Source organism: Juglans microcarpa x Juglans regia, chromosome 7D, assembly GCF_004785595.1.
Source record: "Juglans microcarpa x Juglans regia isolate MS1-56 chromosome 7D, Jm3101_v1.0, whole genome shotgun sequence".
Classification (NCBI taxonomy): Eukaryota; Viridiplantae; Streptophyta; class Magnoliopsida; order Fagales; family Juglandaceae; genus Juglans; species Juglans microcarpa x Juglans regia.
In genome coordinates, this window is record NC_054606.1 from 11,369,623 (window position 1) to 11,385,773 (window position 16,151).

General features: G+C 34.6%; 1 pseudogene; it reads right to left on the reverse strand.

The window, feature by feature from the left end:
• Positions 1-4,039: 4,039 nt before the first annotated feature.
• LOC121238279 lies at positions 4,040-12,351 on the reverse strand (annotated as a pseudogene).
• Between the last annotated feature and the right edge of the window lie 3,800 nt (positions 12,352-16,151).

Here is a 16,151-nt window from a genome sequence, read left to right on the forward strand (position 1 = left end):
AGAGTCGTTGGATTTTTTTTTTTTTAGCCAGTTTTTCTTTGTTTAATTTTTTTTAAAAGAATTACGTTTATAAGTTGGTACGAAAAACACATATATCATCTACATCACTTACCTCTTACAAATTAAATCATACTATATTCACATAAACCTGTGATCATATATACACACTACAAGAAATTTGACTTTAGGGACGGAATTTGTTAGGAACGAATTAAATTTTGTCCCTAAAAGTAACGGAAAACTATCCATTTGAACAAGATATTGTGACGAACAAAATCGTCTCAAAAAAAGAAAACCGTTTGAACGGAACAAAATAGATTCGAACATGGAATTAATGTCTGTTCGAACAGTATATAATTTATTAATATTGGCGGGATATTAATTTATTTTTCTAAAGGAAAGTTAATAACCGTTTGAACTTAAATTTATTTGTTCGAACGGAAATTTTTTTAATTAATTTTTTTATTAGTATAGATTTGTGCATATATTTTTTCCATTAAAGTAATAAATATTTTTCCCATTAATTTGTTATCATTTTCAAAATATGAAAATGTGTATATATTATATATTATGATTTGCAGTGAGTTAAAATATTTATAAATTCATAAATTAATTTTATGTAATTAACTTCAAAACTTTATAGTGATTTCTTTTATATTAATATAAATTTAAAGATAGTATCTTTTTTTATATTATTATGAATAGCAAGTAAAATGAAAAAAAATAAACAAAGTAGTAAATACGAAAAATAAAAACCATACATTAATTACATATCAAATATATAATGTTTAATACAACATAAAAAAGTAAAATAATACTAAAATGATCATTGGGTCCTTAGTAGATCAACATCCTCTTGTAGCATTTTAATAAATCATTCCAGATCCCTAAGCTTCTCCATATTGGCTCAACGAACTCTACAAACATAGTTCGTACCTGATCCAAAGTAGCCCCATGAGGTTATCTCTCAACAGCAGTAGCACTACTAGAAGCTGGATCTGTGGGAGGATCACTACGCAGTTCTGGTGCAGTCTTCCGCAAGTGTCCTTTGCTCTTGCTGAATGTGATCTTGTTAAGGGGCTCCATCTGTGGCGACCTCCGCTCAGTAGCCAACACTGTAACCCTCAATCGGAAGTAGGAGATTAGATATCAGCAGTGTAAATGGTAGACTACCTCCACTAGAAAATCGTGACTCCGATCGAATGCGGAGGAATAAATATGATACCAGATCAATGGGATCCTTCATGCTATCTGCAGCAAAAATCTGGTTCAATCGATCCCGAAATCAGTCTTGTATTTTTTCGGATCGATGTTATAGCCAACAATCAAATTAAGCATTCAAAAAAACGCTATACAATTGGCTATCGGATCACCTTGCTCCCATCATATGGAGGAGCCGATGGGTCTCGCACTAGCTAACACACATGATCGTCTGTGAGACCATCATCAGGTAGATCCTCATCTTCACTACCATCTAAACTAGCATCCGAATCTACATTAGGGGCTAGCGTGGAGAATGCGGCCGGTGTGTCGGAATCAGATGGTGCAGTCGCTGGTCCCCGTGTAGCCGCTGCAGGATATGCGTCAGCCACACACGTGATGTCAAGGAACTCAGCAATTATGATGGGAGAGAAATTAATACTCACTTCTCGGACCGATAGGGTGTAGAACAAAGCATCAGCGCTAAGTTCTCCCATGGCATGGTAGAACTGACCGACCATCTATGGATATGCAGTCCCCCGCTGCTCACAGATCGGTTTCCATCTCTGCTTGGTGAAGATGGAATGTATGCTCCATCCCTCCCATGAAAGATCGGAGAAGTCAGACAAAATGACTGGATGCTCGACAAGTATAGGCCTTGTCTCCTGAGCATGAACTGCTCCACTACTTTGGTTGGACTGATCTTTCGCACGTTTTCTTCTACTGGATGCCATTGATATACTGTTTAACTATAAGGAAAGTAAGAATATAATTAACCATAATATTTAAATTAAATTATTGAAGAATTATAGTATATTGAAATGAATTGAAATAATTCGTTCGAACGGAACATATTCTGTTCGAACTAGTCAAATCTATTCGAATGGACTGTTCTGTTCATTCGAACCAGAAATCTTTGTTCATTCGAACGAATTTATTTTTTTCAAACAGATATAATGTTGTTTGACAACTAAGCGTTTGAACGGACTAGAGTTAATTAGAATGGGAAGAAGCCAAACATCCATGGCTGAGTCGACTCAGCCCCGAACTGAAAAACTTCCTATCTAGATGTTATCCTTTGTTTTAATCGGTAGAAACGATTAAGGAGTGAAGCCCAATCATATTTACCGATTATTTTGATGTTATTTCTACCGAATAAACCAAAATGGGTGGATTTAGGATTCGAAATCCATACCCCCCAAACACAACCCATTCGTGCAAAAAACTAAACAATAGATGTGGAGAGTTGACCCATACCTCTTAGAAGTTCAAATGTGGGGTTGCTACGGCGGTTGAGTGGCAGTTTTCGCGGCGGAGATATGGGCGAACTCGGAGGCTCTCGGCGGTTGCTGATTCGAATGAGGGTGTTTTGTGGAATTGTATTCAAACTACGTCTATAATGATCGTGGCGTCTCGTTCTAACTGGATAAATATCTGTTCGAATGGTAATTATATTAATATATTTATAATTATATTACTAATAGTAGTATATAATAATACTAATATTACAAAATACAAAAGTATAAAAATAAAACTAATAATAGTATTATAATACTTTTAATTAATATATTTAGTATATTATTTGTAAATATATTTATTCCATTATACTAGGTACATACTAAGTACTTAGTATAATTACAATGGCTTAATTATATAGCTATTATATAGCTATTAGCTACAACTTTCTCAATTCAGTCTCCTGTAAAGGTGTTGAGTGTTGATGCTCGAGTAAGTGATCTGATAGATGAAGAAAAAAGAGAATGAAAAGTTGACTTGATTAGGGAAGTTTTTTGTTCAGAAAAGGCAGATACTATATGTACCATCCCTATTAGTAAAACTAGAGCAGAGGAAAAGCACTTTTGGGGCTATCTAGAGATGGAAAGTTCTCTGTAAGGAACACTTATCATGCAGAAAATCAGAAAAATAGAGAAATGAATGGGAATCAATCATCTACTGTAAGGGATTGGAAGGAAAAATGGAAGCAGCTGTGGGCCTTACATGTCCTAGGAGAATGGAAGCATATGATATGGAGGGCCTTGAACAACATCCTCCCACCAGGGAGAATCTGAAAAGCAGAAAGGTGCTAAAAGAGGCTATGTGTCCAATATGCCTGTAGCAGGAGGAATCAGTAGGCCATGTACTATGGAACTGTCCAGCTTCCTTGGATGTGTGGACAGTAAAGGGGTCCTGTTCAAAAGTGGAATTCATGCATAGAAGACTTTGTCGAACTGTGGTTAAGGCTAATTAGTGAGTTAGCAAAAGATGATGTTGAAAAAGTGGTGGCAATCATGCACTCAATTTGGGGAAGGAGAAACTCAGTGGTCTTTGACAGCAACTTCTCAAGTCCAGATTGTGTTGTTCAAAGAGAACTAGTCAACCTGAGTGACTTCCATGAAGTGCACAAGAAGGGAGGAAATGAAGGAAGAGGATCAGAACATGCATTGCAAAAGTAAAAATGGAAGTGCCTGATGTGAACTCTGTGAAAGTAAACTTCGATGCTGCTATGGATCTTCAAGCTCAAAAGATGGGAATTAGTGCGGTGATTAGGGATTTTAGAGGGGATGTTTTAGCATCCTTGAGTGTACAAAATTTTTTTGTAAATTCCCCCTTTGTAGCCGAGTGCTATGCCTTATGGAGAGCTGTGGATTTCTGTAGAGAATTAGGATTTAGTAATGCCTGTTTTGAGGGGATGCTAAGGTGGTGGTGGATGCAATGAATGCTGATTCAGATGATGATTCATGGAAAGGGCAACTGGTGGGGATCTGAGGTCTGCAATAGAAGCTTGTAGAGGATGGAGCTTACAGTTTGTACGCAGAGAAGGGAATGAACTTGCACATAGTTTAGCAAAGTTGGGTTTAATTTTTGATAATGAAATTGTGTGGATGGAATGTGTTCCACCAGAGTGTATACAGAAAGTTATACATGATAAACTTTGTAACCAATTGAACTATGAATGAAATGATAACAGGAGGTATATTTCAAAAAAAAAAAAAAAAAAAAACGAAAGCTATACAATGAGAGAATTCATATCTATGAGATCATGCCAGTACTCTCTAATATTTTTGAGTTAGAGATGCTAGCTTCTGACATTTCGATCTGCACAATTTCAGACGTTGAATCCATGGCTTGGTCAAGTCCTTCCTCATCATGATCTTGGTCATGAACTCCTTGATCATATTGTTCTTCAACAATTTCATCAGCTAATTCGTTGGAAACATGAGCTTCGATCTCGCCCTCGTTAGAGATTGTTAGCACTCGGTGATGATGATGAGAAGGCAAATCCAACGAATCCAGGGTTCTGTTACTGCTTGATCCTGATCGTACAGAAACATCCTGCCTCTTTTTCCTCCTTTCCCTTGCTTCAACATACCATTGATTTATTGCATGCACCGTTTGGCCTTCTAGGCCGACTCTGCTCTTGAATTGTGATCCCATCTATGCATAACCATGTACAACGACAACTTATATATAATTATGTTATCTTTAAGATGCAATCTATGTGCAATATGCATGCCATCCATGATATTTCACTTGAAATGGATATATATGTATATATATATATATATATATATATGTATATATATATATATGTATATATAGTATCTATTTGGTCATTTCACACCATGTACCTGGGTTACAAGAGCGTAGAGGGAAGAGTAATATAACTGCACAACACTTGAACTGTCACCCTGAAGAGATTATTCAAAACAACTAGCTTTTAGTGAACACATTAATTTCAAGTAGCATGAAGGCTCGCATATATATAATTGCTAATAAGTGATCAGAGAGTAATATATGAAATAAAGTTAAAGTACTAATTTCATAAGCTAACCATTTCAATAAAAAGTAACAGAAAATCATGTGCCACATCAGTCGGTGTGGTGTGACTAGAGATGACAATATAAAATGCAGAACATAAACATTTTCTTAAACTTGATTAATAATATGTATACGGATTGATGCATCTTGATCAATAAATCTTGAATTAATATACATGGTATTGTCTTTGGGAATGAATCTTGGGTGGTGGTGATCATGACAAAATAAGATCACATATTAATTAGACAGAAGAAGAAAAATAAAAAGAAGAAAGAGCGAACCCGCGTACGCTAATGCTACCCGAACAACGATGATTTCGATATTTTCATGGTAGCAAGACTTGATCCCATATTGCCACTGAAAATTAGAAAGTGATTAAACAAACATGAATGATCGAACTGGTTAACAAATAAATGCACACATGCACAATCACTCGACTGCATTGAGTTTAAAGCATGATCATGATCAAATGGAATTAAGCTGCCAATTAAGCATACCGTGACCCAAACGAAGAAAGCAAGCTCAAATGCATTCTGGAAATAGTTAAGAAATTAAATCAAATATAGATCAATTAGTACTTAAACAGTCATTAATTCTAATGGATCGTGCAATTATCCATAGTACTAAAGATGAATCTTTTTCTGTTTTTGGAAGTAATTGATGAGTACTAGGCCAGATATATAATATTTTTACCGTAAACAAAGTAAAATGCAGAACGTTCAAGAAGAATTTGGGTCGATTGAACCAGAAATGACTGTCCTTGAGTTGCACCACAGGTGTTCCTTTGATTACGCTGTTCTGATCTTTGAGTTGAAGAGCCATTCTTGCTACAATTACTTCCAGTTTGGTTCCAAGAAGTAGCACTAACTGCACATTAATATAATAAATATATCAAAATCGTCGACTATTACTACTAATTAATCTGCATGTAATTATATATATTAAATTAACTTTGAATACGTACAATTAATGGGAGAAATGATAACCACAGATACATATGCCAACCTGATTAAGATGATCATAAATATCATTAATTAGTTAATAATGCTGGATAAATTGATATATACATGAAGTTGATGATCTTACAACATATTGAACATTTAGTGCTGTTTGAAAAATTCGTAGGGTACTAATAATAAATGTTGAAGGATTTATTTCTTCATGTATTTATCCTTTTTTCACTTGAGACCTTTAAATTTGGACAAAAATTCGAAAACATTCTTTCTCCACATATATATATAGTAGAAAGAGGGCATTTTGCTCACCATGCACGTCGAGAAGGATGAAGACGACGACAATAAACCACATGGAAGGGCTGTCCAAAAGTGTGAAAATATGATCATGAGCTTATAATTGGATCTCATACAATGAAGAAATACATTATTCATCATCTTATTATTGATCATCATCATTTTGATATAATATTAGAAATAAACAGTTTTCTTGTAGTGACAGCTACTGTTGGGAGCTCCCGCACTGAGGGATCCTGCCAGTGTATTTTGGATATATATATTTTTTTGATTTCTTTTACATGTATTTTTTTTAACACTTTTAAATATTTTTTTAAACACTTTCTTAATTACTACGTAATAATAATAATAATAATAATAAATCCCAGCGGGATCGGATGTCCCAGCAGAAAGAGTAGCATTTTCCATACTAATATATTTTTAGCATCCTATTGGTTACATGGGGTCAGCACAGAGAATTTCATGAAGTAGTATTTATATCACCATAGCATAATTTTGTCACATTCTTCTTGAAATCGTAATTCATTAATAAGCGGTTCATTTTCTTTCATTTTAATTCTAACAAATTCTGGAAGAATTAGGAGTGACCAATGCTTAAGAGAACTTCTATAGTTACAAAGATATTTTAACAAAAATAAACTCACAATTAACGTACTTGGTTTCATGTGTTAGATCTATTTTAAGATAGAAGTAATATATTTTACAATCTGACTTACCACATCAAGTCACGTCAATTTGTAATTTTTTTTTTTGTAAAATCTTTTTGTGGCTTAAACATTTCTCAGCTTAATATTGAGATTATTAAGTAATTTTATGTGATATATAACTGCCAATTACAAAACGTCTAGCTAGCATCATAGACCGAAGACCGTTTGATATAAACAAAAACATGGATCAACCAAATTGGGCAAAGACAGATGATCAGATATTCATGGAATAGGAGTATAATTAAATTAACAATTAACCTGATGCCAACCACAGCTTTGAAATCCTCGTCCAGCGAACGTTGTATGTACTTTTGGAAGTCGAAGGAATTATTTGTTGACATATGGGCCTATAAAATCAGTGGAACTGAGTTATATATTCTTAATTGGAAAACTATTTATAAAGTTTTGAGAAACACTACTTTACTGTAAAGGGATTATTTAAAATAAAACTACAAAATAACGTGATTTGATATACTGATACATTAGAATGTAAATTAAGTTATTTTTATGATCATAAAGTAAATGATCTAGCAAGTCACATAAAATCACGTTATTTTATGATCAGTTTACTTTTGTGTAATCTATAATTTATATCTGCAGCATTTCTTTACGCTCCAATTACCCTAATATTTTTCATAAAAAGACTAATTCGAGACTTATATACCTCAAAATTATACCTAATATTACGTCAACTTCTCAAATATCTGAACAACAGGAGTTGAAATTTAGAAAAAAGATGGAGAAACTAACTGAGATAAAACCATGGCGTAGAGTTAGGTAGTCAACTTTGGCCACTGAATTGAAGAATTGTCGGAAGAAGCATTTCTGTTCCAATTCAAATTTGAGCAAACGACGGTATGATCAGAATTAGAAAAATAAATATTAATGTTCTTTTATTTTATATTTTAATACATTTTAAGTGCCTGAACATCAATAATTAATATATATGATGGACACTATAAAAATTTAAGAAAAAAAAAGTAACTCTGCTATATCTATGCTCTAAATTAATATATAGCATATTTGATAAAAAGAAAGAAAAGGAATAATTACTACTTACGATCCAAAGATGAAGGGATGTTCTTGTAAAAGAATTCATATGTCGGCGCACGAACGTCGTTTGTCTTGTATATCTAAATCGATTAGGATCTAAATAGACAGTACTCATGATGTCAGACAAATTCAAAAAAAAAAAAAATCAAATTTTAAAGCATTGAACACCATAAATTATAGAAAAACTCTCAAATAAACAAGTGTTGTATAATTTTTTATAAAAAAATAAATTCTATTATTAAAAAGTAAATTTTTTGCACTTTTTAATTATGATGAGATTCATTTTTATTTTTATTTTTAGAGAGGCTTTTTACATTTTGATCAATTTATATATATCATTTTTCAACTCGTAGGAGTAATAAGGCAAACATGATGGAGAGATAATTGGCGATAAAATCATGTTTAGAATATTCTATTTCCTAAACAAGAAACTTGTTAGGATTCTAATTATAAGATATAAACTTATATAAAATCTCTAATTTTATATCTCATGACTAGAATCCTAACACAACCAAAGCATTTCATTCGTCAATATTAGAAGAAAAATTCTATTTATCATCAGGCCGCTTACATTACACACCACACATAATTTTTTATTTTTATTTTTAATTTTTCTTTCCTTAACAAGTTTGTAATATATGAATGATGAGCAGATCAATAACTCAATTAGTTTAACATGAAAAAAAATAAGTGTGGGCCGGTATATAGTGTGTGATCAGATGATGAGTAGCAAATCTCATATTAAAAACTTATAAATCACATCTAAAATACAGTATTGGAAGGTCAAAAATAGACTATCAGTACGTTATTTTTAAAAAAGAAGATCTTGCCTTTTATAATTATTCGATGGACTCTAATTATAATGACTCAAGGAAGGATTAAAATCATATTTAAACCCATATTCTTTAAAAGACTAATCAAGTGGATCATGGGGATGCATGCCCCACCTTCTGCTAGCTTTAGCTAAAAGTCGAGGTTAGTCGTTGATATATCGTTAGCCACTGATCATCTAGATACGATTATAAAAATGCCAAACTTTAATTACAGCTCACCGAAAGGCTTTAATAATTTAAAGCTTTGTGCTTTTAAAAACAAATTAATCGTACTGGTTGGTTTCCAGGTTTCCACCCCCTCTAATATTGGGAAATGGAAGAAAACAAAAAGCAGAGACCTTATTTAATTTGGGGTTAAAGATCAAATGGAAGATAAACAAAGAGCACCCACCTAGCTAGGTATACGTTTAGGAAATTAAAAAAAAAAAAAAAAAAAAAAAGTGAACAAGAAGATGATGGTACTGATCTTGTGATATTCTGTCTAAATTTTAGTAAATTTGGCATGTTTGAATGTTTAAAATATCTCAAAGTGAAATAGTTTGAGTGAAGATGTTAATTTACTGGGTTTTGAAAAATGAGAGAGGAAAAATTGAATAAAAATATATTTTTTAAAATAAGTAATATTGTATTGAAATTTGTCAAAATAAATAGATAAAGTTAAAATGTTGTATGAATATAATTTTTATTTGGAAGTTTATAAAAATCGTATTGATTTTTGTGACGTTTGACTATGATTAGATGAAAACTTTCAAAATTTAAAATTAAAATGCGTATCATGAGAAATTTTAAAAAAATTCGAGAATTCTCATATTTACCAGATAGAACATGCCTAAGGATAACAAGCTGGAGACTCGGAAAGCTATATTTCCCGTCAAGGTCAACCAGACACAGAAAAATGACTTAACGCAGAAGCTAATAAATTAAAGAAGACCCCGATTTCTTGGGAAGACTAATTTTTAAAATATTTTTAGAACAGCTAACAATTTTTTATTTTTTTATTTATTTTTTATGAATTAAAGAACTAGTGATGTTTTTTTTGCTCAATAAACAAGTTTGCAAGGAGATTAATCTCACCATTAGCCACTTGATATTCGATTGTCTCAGTTTCTCTTTCCCAAGCTTCCCAGCGCCTCATCTAATGATCATATGCAAATAATATTCATCATCATGGCCACATCCGGTCGCAATTAAAGAGAAAAAAATCAAAGAACAATCAAGAGCTAGATAGATTAATTGGGAGAGGTTGCTAGCTAGTATTCGTTGTGTTTAAAATAAATAAACCTAATGCCTCTCAATATTGACTTCACGCCAAATGGTACTCCACCCCAGTCTTCGGGGGCAATGAAGTACTCCACAATTGGGATCAGTACTTATGAGTTCGAACCCTGAATTATGCAGTTATTATAAGTCGATGGTATTCAAAACTCTCATATAAATAATGAACGACTACATATGTTCTTCTAATTAATCTGAATAATGCTAGATACAATTATGAGTTGTGCAAGTGTCGAGTATTTCTGTACGGTTCACCACTAAGAAGTTAATTTTTTCATACAGATCTTATATTTGTTTATTTTGTTCAAAAAAAGTGTGCCGCACTTGTATACTCTATGACGGTAAATATTATTTCTCAATTAAACCTCTAACTTTTTTAGGTTTGGTAAGTATTGAATGTGTTGCGTACCGTAGAAGGCAAACAAAATTGATCTATAGCCTTGCTTTGTCCTTATTATATGTTATTAGCAGGATAATCCATTAATGCTATGACAAAAAACTCAACTATATATAGGCTTAATATTCATATTCTGATGAGGCATAGTTTGGTTAGGAACTGTTTGGTCGTTGGGTGTGGCAAAGACCACTCATGATTCGTGCCGGAGTGATCGGATCACTCCCGGCGTATTGTGTGGTGGCCGGCCGGCACATGATGTTTATTATTTTAAAACTTTTAGGGAAAAATATAGGAAGATGTAATACATGGATTTCTAATAATCCTGTAGAAATGATCAGAATGTCTAATATTTTGCATACAAATCTAATCTTGTCTTAATATGAGAAGATTTATAAAGCAAGTGGGCATACGTACGTACCTTTGCCCTTCCTAAAGCCATGGTGAGAACACTATAGACAATCTGCATAACTGCTAACACAAATATGAAGTTGTTGAGCTGAAGAATCCCTTCTGGTGATATAAATGATGTCTTTCCCTGCAAATAAATCGAATTAAAGAAATATTCAGATAAATGGGGAGAGAGAGAGAGAGACAGAGAGCTTCCTCTTTTCCAAATCAATAATTAATTAAGATCAATATTATATATCGTACCTTGGAATCACAATATTCAGAAGAAGTACTGGTTTCAGCTGCTGCCAATCTTCTTTCAGGTTGCCACGAAACATTCTCAAGATCATCTTTTCCTGGCAAGTAATATTCAGATGTTCCAGTCCATATATGAGCAATTAATCCTAGTGCTTTGGTAGTTTTGGTTGTTACTCTTACACGGCAAGGAAGCATGGTATCTGCAACTGTAATCGGTATACAGATTTTGGAAATGTATCTTTGAGTTCCTGCTAATATGAGAGACATGAAACCCAAGAGAATCAACACTGCAAGGACACCACATACAAATTAGTCAACACAAACGTTTACCTGATCCGTTTCCAATTAGCATATAAATTGTTACAATTCTAAAACCTACCAGATTTAAGCTTCTCCAGAGCCTCGAACAAAGCAGTTTTTCGGTGACTTCTGAGCCACTGCACCAATTAGAAACCCAATACAGGCTGGGATTTGTAAAAATTTTCATAATTAAGAACATAATTTAAAGTAGCTTTCTTTACGGCAAACATCAAGTAGCTGCCGTTCATGAGTTAGTATTTGTAAAGGGCTTTTCCCGCTCGTTAAAAAATGGTTTCTTTGAGCATCAAAAAGTAAGAAAATTAGTTCCTCCATCAAATTATTGCAGACCATACGGCAGCTACACAGTAGTAGTAGTACTGCTACTACTACTTCCGATCGAGGTGAAAGCTTATCTTTATTTTCATCATTTTCTTGTATGTTTACTTACGTTGGAAAGGAGATGGATCAAGTGCTCCATAAAGATAGAGATGGAGATGAAGACAAAGCAAACGGTGGCTAGAGCCCAGACGGGTGTGTCTTGGAGAGAGCGAGATGTACTGCTTCCTTCTCCCTCGGATGCAGCCATATTTACTCCTATTTCTTCTTGAAAACTGGATCAACATCGGGAGCTAGGAAGTTAAAAAAGGAAAAGAATGGGGGAGCAATCAAGGTCACGAGTTCTGAAATAAAAATCCACACACCAACGAAGAAGAATAATTAGGAACCGGTCTAAACTCTTCAACGCCGCTTTGAACCTCTGACTTCACCCATTTTGGAGTCGATTTTGCGAACGATTTGGCTCCGGTGAAGGTATTAACTTTGGTTTTACTTTGACACGGTTGTGAAGTTTTATGTGATTTAATATTTGAGGATCCTTTAACCGTTCAATGTTGCAGCTGCTTTCAGCTTTTGACTCCGTCCATTTTGGAGTCGGTGCGACTTACTGGTGTAGGCGGTATCTAATTTAATTGGTTCAGCTTTGTTCGGATCCAAGTCAGTCGTGTCAAAGTGGGTTTGTGGAGTTGGTTTATTTTTGTGGTGACTCCATTTGAGACTCCGACCTGATAATTTAATTGGTTTGTGACTTGAGAAATGCCGGACAGAATTTTGCGATATAGGTTGATTAAGCAAATTTAGGCAGAGAGTTTGCTCAAGCGAATAATCTAATAATTATGAAATTAAGATTTCCACCGTATAACTTTATAAATATATAATTAAGGAACAATATGACAAAGTATATTTTGTTATTCCTCAAGATACTAAAATCATCTTTAGCTTTGTGGATGAAGGCACATTGTCGAACTACGTAATTCTTTGTGTTGTGTGATTGATTTCTTGTTTTGTTTACTCTTCTGTCATCATTTTTCATAACAATGGGTATCAAAGCATATGTTCGGGTCTAAGGGAGAACGATGACAAGAGAAGAAGTAAAGGTTCCCATCAAAAGGTACTAGAGGGTACAAATAAAGGACTACCTCTATTGGAATAGACTACATCTTCCACTATTGGGAAATAAGTCAGATAACATGAAGGATGCTGATTGAAACCCGTTAGATCGATAGGTTTTAGGGTTATCTGGCTGACCCTATCAAAATCAGTTGCACATGGTATTATCAAGGAGAATATCACAACAGAGAGAGATCTTGACGGCTTTGTCTAGCATATATGAAAAAGCGCACATAGACGAATAATAATGTGCATATGATGAAAAAACTATTTAATCTGAAGATGGTAGTAGGTACTTGCTCAACATTTGAATGAGTACAATACTATCGCCAACTAATTGTCGTCAATCGAAATTGAGTTTGATGATTAGATTTGGGCATTGATCATGTTGGCATCATTACCAAATAGTTGGGAGGCCATCTCATGGGTGTCAGTAATTCTACTGGGAAGATGAAACTAAAATGCAACTATATTCGAGATCTGATTATGGTTGAGGAGGTGCGCAGGAGGGATTCTAGAGAGAATTCGAGGTCAAATTCCGAATTGAATGTTGATGCTCAGGGTAGAGCACATGATAGGGACTCAAATAGATGCAGATCAAAATCAAGAAATAGGGGCAAGTGCAAGCCAAGGTTTGGGTTGCAAGAGACTTGCTGAAATTTTGGTAAAACTAGTCATATTAAAAGGAATTGTGAAAATCCCAAGAAGATGGAGAATAACGGTGCAAACGTGATGACTTAAGAAGTATAGGGTGCATTGCTTCTTGCTATTCACAATCTAGTTTACTGTGACACCCGGGTCTAGCATAGAGCTCGCAGTCAATATACATATATATTTTTTTATTTACTCCCAACTCTCACTCATCCGTTCCTCATGCCCACGTACAAGAAGTTCCCCGCATCAAGCACGGCAACTGCATGTAACCGCTGCCCCATGCGTGTAACCACCCTTTTTCCCGTGCGTTTTGGTTTCTCAATAAACTTCACCGTGTAGATCGATGCTCTCTACCTTTATTTTATTTTTATTTTTTTTCTTTTATCTTCTCTGCACCAAGTCGGAAGGCACCTAGAATCCACCACAAACCAGTTACTGCCTGCGTGAACTTGAGTTACCCCGCAGCCTCCCAAGGAAGTCAAGTCGCCGCTTGCTCCTCCTCAACGCTGCCATGCGCCGCCACCGTGACCCAGCCGTGAACCCGTAGCCTTCGATAGCCATCCCGCAGCCTCTATTTTTCACTCCCGAAACAGAGGACGGTTCTCCTCCTACCGTGAGCCATTGCAACCTTTAACCACCGTGAGCTTCTTCACGTTGCGGCTCCAGAAACCGCCGGTGAAGTTTTCCGTCACCCCAAGTCCGCCTCTTGCTGCCTCGCTGCACGGTATCTCCCTCTCTGTTTTCTGTCTCTCACGTTGGTTTACTCTCCCGTAAGCTCTCTCTCACCGTGCATCTCTCTCTCTCTTTCTCGTCCAGTGCATAGCCACCGAGTGCACCACCTCCCGTCGCATGCAGCACCGTCGCACTTCACCATCTCGGTGAGTCCCTGCCGCCGCTGCATGTTTTTCATTTATTTTGTTGTTTCTTTATCGTCTGTTTTACGTATAGGGTGCTTATATATATATATATATATGTGTGTGTGTGTGTGTGTGTGTGTGTGTGTGTGTGTGTGTGTATTTATAAGTATAGTTTTAACTTGGGCACTTGCTAGTTTTAACCTAATATATATTAGGAAAGTTCACGGTTTGAGTTTCGGCTGAGAAGAAATTTTTGTGTGTTGAGTTTATATTTAATTAGGATTTTGTTTTAAGTTTTAATAAATATTATATTGTATTTTGATAATATTGTTAGTTAAAGTAAGTAAATCTATTTTTCATAAGAGGTGAGTTTTTCATGAATTATTTTAGGAAAAGTTTAGTAATCAATGTATTCTTTTTATTTATAAAATATTGTTGGTATTTTAGATATTTTGAATATTAATTTTTATTGAGTTCTATAAGTATCATAATACTTTTTCGATAAATTTTCTTCTCCAGTACAATTTTCGATTAAGTGAATATTGTTGGTCTTAGAAAATGTTGGTATTTTAGGTATTATGAGAATTTTAGGTTTTGAGGTTCTTAAAATAGGTTCTTTTAGCATTTTTAAGTTTTAATATCGAAATACGTGGTTGATTGGAAATTTATGGAAGTTACGTGATTATTTTATAGGTGACGATTAATATTTGTTTGGTATTTTTGAGGAAAGTTCTGAAAAGCTAAGAAGTCTAGGTAAGCGGGGTTCCTATGCTAGACTTTACATTAAAATAAAATGAACTAAGGTCCTTCTTGGAAAATGTGCATGTTTGGTTATGAAAAGAAATCTGAAAACAACCTCAGATATTTGTTCTGCATTACTCATAAGATTCTGTTTAAGAAGAAAGTATTTTCTGTCATGACTGGTGTAGACATGAGCTTATTTCTGATATTCTGTTTCTGAACTTTGAAAAAGAGAGCGAATATGAAATTTTGTGCATAAAGTATGTTTTGTGATCTGATTCTGTTCTGTTTTGTACTCTGTTATGATGTGGCATCTGAAAAACCTTTGGCATGACTTTCTGACTCTGATATGGTGATTCTGATTCTGTTTTGCTCTGATATGTGGCCCTGTCACTGGATATAATAGTGACCTCTGGCCCTGTCACGGGAGATAATAGTGACCTCTGGCCCGCCACGGGATATAATAGTGGTTTTCTGTTCTAAGTACAATCGCTTTGGTAACACGGTGATTTATGTTCTGCTTGGCTTTCCGCAGGATGCACAACCCTATCACGGGGGTTAAACATGGTCTCTGTTCTGATATGATATGATAAGACGAAGTTGTTCAGTCATGTTGTGCCAAAGGAGTCTTTGAACATGAAAAGTTGGTTTCTGAATATGAAATATTTGAGAAATCGCTCTGATTTTCTGATAAAACGTATTTGTTTGAGATTTGCATATTGATACTGAAATGTTTTGTTTCTGCATTCTGAACTCTGTGAAAATGCTCATGTTTACACACTAGTATATGTCCTCTGCTTACTGAGTTGTTGATAACTCACCCTTTATCTCCATTCATTTTTCAGATGATTTTTTAACAGACCAGCTAAGGATCAGAATTATAGAGTATCGGTGAGATGATTTTTAAGCATAGTGGATTACTCATAGAAGATTTTTGAGAAGTGGCGGATTTTATTAAGAGACTTTGTAGTATT